The sequence below is a fragment of the Amblyomma mixtum genome, chromosome 4, assembly GCF_055824585.1.
Source record: "Amblyomma mixtum isolate Tamu chromosome 4, ASM5582458v1, whole genome shotgun sequence".
NCBI lineage: Eukaryota > Metazoa > Arthropoda > Arachnida > Ixodida > Ixodidae > Amblyomma > Amblyomma mixtum.
The window spans coordinates 72,355,124-72,359,060 of record NC_143015.1 but is presented as its reverse complement, the minus strand read 5'-3'; the positions used below and the strand labels follow the sequence as shown (position 1 = coordinate 72,359,060).

Below are 3,937 nucleotides of genomic sequence, written 5' to 3'. Positions count from 1 at the left end.
AAGTTTAACTATGCAAAGAAATGGTTGTCGCACACGTGTCTCAGGCAGCAGTGGCATATCACTCCGGCGTAGAGGACCCCTCTTGCATTCACTTAAAGTCGTCCTCGTACTAAATAAATATGAAAAAAACTGCAGGTGGAGTTTCCCACTTTATCTCGGAGACAAATTCGCGAACACGAGCTCTGAAAACACTCGCTTGGTTGTTGTTTTTTTCCCCGCACCTTCGTAGTAATGACTAGTCTTTCCGAATGCGTGTTTAAACACAAATGATGTCTCAGAGAAGCGCTTTTCTATTTGGTGCTGTGTTCTTTCTTGTCGTTATATTGTTCCTCTTCCTTTCTGGCAAATTAATTAATCAATTACAAAATTTATCCCCGCATTATGCCCGTATTCTTAATTATGTGAACAAGCTTGCTCGACTGCCGTTCCCTGATGGCTGCGTGGGTTCACGACACTCACTAGCATTCTACGAGTGATTTTGGCTTGGCTGCTCTCAACCTCGCATTAGAAAAAACAGTTGTAGGGTATTACGCGATGGCATATACAGCTCGTTCGGTCGAAGAGCTGTCGGCGTAGTAATAGTCGGCACCGCGTGTCGGGGATAATCGGGGGCTGCGTAAAAAAAATCATATCATGGTAATTTGTGGTTCTTGTGATTGAAGATTGATTGGTGTGTGATAGGCGACGACGAGTTAATGAAATAATTGTAATTAATAGAATAATTAAATAAATAAAAAATCAAAAATTGGAAAAAGGGGGTTCAATGGTGTCCAAATGATCAGCACGATCGCCAATGCTTGATAATGGTAATTAAGAAAATTTCGAGTGTTTAAATGATTAGTTAATCAACTGAAACAATTGAAAAACTGAAAAATGCGTTCATTTACAGCACCACCACCACCTGCAAGACGCTGTCGCGATCCACTCTTAAAAACGAAGCTTAAGCGTCTTCCAATTTGTTAACGTAGCTAAACCAAGTAATTATGCGACAGCACGTGTTTAGCCTGGCTGGTTTTTTAGCCTGGTTGGTTGGTTTAGCCTGATGGTTTTGCTCTGCTGGGTTGTCGGCACGTCTGGCGACGATATCAGATAGACAGTAGTATTAGTTAATCAAGCGCCGACGCAATGCACAGCGCGAGAGTGTATTGCCGTTCAACACGAGGCGTGATCGGCTACTGTACCATGTTTACAAAAAATAAGCGGTAATAGCGTAGTGCCCTCGTGCACTGGCCAGCGAAGCTGACCTGTTCACGCCGCCGCGGGTTCGAAGCCCAGTGGCGGCAATATTAATTTTATTTCTGCATGGACAGTTGCTATGCCATGTTTTGCCAAGGTCACCTTCAAGGTCAATCTTCACAGAAGCCTTGTGAGCCGGTTAGAACACATGAAGGAATGCTTTGGCAAGCATATATCGGCTGCGACGAGCGTCTAATTTTTTTTTCTTCTCCTTTCCTCTTATTTTCTTTTTGCTTTTTCTCTCCTATCTGCATGTCCCAGCGATAGTGGCCCAGCTGGGGCCAGCCTACTGGCCCGTGTACTTTTTCCTTCATTTTCTTACAGCTGTTTACATCAATTACTACTATAGTACAGCTTGAAGGGAATAGAAAGTAGATAGCAGCTGCCGCGACCGCCACCCATCCGTTCCTCCCGTTTTGTTTTGGTCAATTTAGAATAAATAATTAGCAACAACGTATACATGTCTTTCAGTGGCGTAAATAAACGCCGAATTCAAGGGAGTACACACGGCTCTGCAGAGGTAAATGATAAAAGTTCTGCTTCATCATGTTGGCAAAGGAGAAAAAACTTACGAGAAAAAAATGATATAAAAAATAACAAAAAAACTGATGATACCATGTTATTGACGGAACATCTTATAGTGAAAGGGTTTTCAATGGGTGGTAAGGAAGAAACTGATCTTCCCATAGGTCCATAAATACGTTGACATAGTTTGGACCAATCCGTGTACCCAGCGATGTCCCGTCAATCTGGACATAGTGTCTGCCGTGAAATTTGAAGTTAAGTTCGAGTATTAATTTCAAAAGGATAGACAGCTATGCCGTCAACGTTTGTGCACAAGTTTCGCGTTTCGAAAACCTGCTCAACTGTCCGGATGCCGTTGGAGTGATGAATGTTAGTATAAAGCGACACAACATCAAGAGTTCCAAGCAAGACACCGTATGGGGGATGTTGATGTCAGCTATATCAGCTAGGAATTGTGTTTTGTCCTTTGAGGAGGACTAAAATATGACAGGAATTTTATTGATGAGGTGTTCAACGTTGCTTGACAGAATTTCGATTATGGTTCCTATTCCGGAAATGATAGGTCGCCCAGGGCTGTTAGGTTTGCGAATTTTAGGCAATACTTAAAATCTGCCCGGTGCAGGGCTGAGTGTAATTATTGACTTGACTGTGCTGTTGTCAATTTTTTTACCCTGAATGAGATTGGATAGGATTTCGACCAAAATAGCTTTGAACTTAGCTGTTGGATCGCTATCTATAGGGGGCGGTAAAAGGAGCTATCTGCAAGATTATTTCCGGCTTCAGCGATATAAACACTTCCGTTCATGACCAGGTTGGCACCACCCTTCTCAGCAGGCTTTAAAACGATGTCACTTCAAGACGCGGTTATATTTGCAGAAACACTTACATATATTGTACTACGTGGATGAGAGCTGAAAAGAATGCAACTTTCAACTAAAACGTTGCTGCGCACATATGAATAGTGTTTCTGAGCCGTTTCAGATTGCTAGTTGACGACTCAGTGCGTTCATAAATATTAACTTTTCGTCAGCTGTAACCTGCACTTGTTGTCCTTACACTCTGGATGGGGTCAGATGTCGCGACCGAAGGTCGCCATCGCTTCTCGGCCTCTTGGCTCAGATCATTGCGTAGTTTCTGTTCTTATCAGCTTAATATCTGATATGGCCTGCACCGGGTCTTGGATATTGAACTTATTTTTGTGACTGGGCGCTGTTGCGAAGCTCGCTTCCACAGCGCCACGGGTCGTCCTGGCATTGCACTATCGCCAGGAATGGCCCACCCCTGATGGGGGATTCTATTAAATCGAAAGAAAGACATACACACTGCTCCTTAATTAGTAGTACGCATGGAGTACAAAACGTTCACAGAATTCTCCTCCGTCCTAGTGCCGAGATTCAAAAGATGTGGGTTTCGCTTCCACTACCCCTAAAGGTACCATACACTAGCGAAAAAAAATGGCGGAGGCTTAGCTAAGGTTAAGCCTGGATATCTCGAAGCGAAAAGCTGCGGTGATGCTTATGGTTATGCTTTGTGATTTAGCCTATGGATATACTTACGGTTTAGCTTATGGTTATGCTTTATGATTTAGTCTTCTTACGGTTTAGCTTATGGTTATGCTTTATGGTTTGGTTTGGTTTATGGTGTTTAACGTCCCAAAGCGACTCAGGCTATGAGAGACGCCGTAGTGGAGGGCTCCGGAAATTTCGACCACCTGGGGTTCTTTAACGTGCACTGACATCGCACAGCACACGGGCCTCGAGAATTCCTCCTCCAAAGAAATTCAACCGCCGCGGCCGGGATCGAACCCGCGTCTTTCGGGTCAGCAGCCGAGCACCATAGCCACTGAGCCACCGCGGCGGCCTTTATGATTTAGCCTATGGATATGCTTACGGTTTAACTTATGGATATGCTTAGGAACATAAACACTTGAGTGCAGTGGGGTCGTGCGGGGACCCTGGGGCGTGCCCCGAATACCTCTTGCAATAAAGTTTTTCTCTCTCTCTTATGGTTTAACTTATGATTATGCTTATGATTTAGCCTATGGTCGCCGCGGTGGCTCAGTGGTTATGGTGCTCGGCTGCTGACCCGAAAGACGCGGGTTCGATCCCGGCCGCGGCGGTAGAATTTCTTTGTAGGAGAAATTCTAGAGGCCCGTGTACTGTGCGATGTCAGTGCA

General features: G+C 44.5%; 1 non-coding gene across 1 annotated transcript; it reads left to right on the top strand.

Annotated features, from left to right (window-relative positions):
- The first annotated feature begins 2,855 nt into the window (after positions 1-2,855).
- LOC149346977 (U2 spliceosomal RNA) lies at positions 2,856-3,045 on the top strand. Its single transcript, XR_016282603.1, has one exon. It is a non-coding gene; the product is annotated as a U2 spliceosomal RNA (small nuclear RNA).
- The last annotated feature ends 892 nt before the right edge of the window (positions 3,046-3,937 follow it).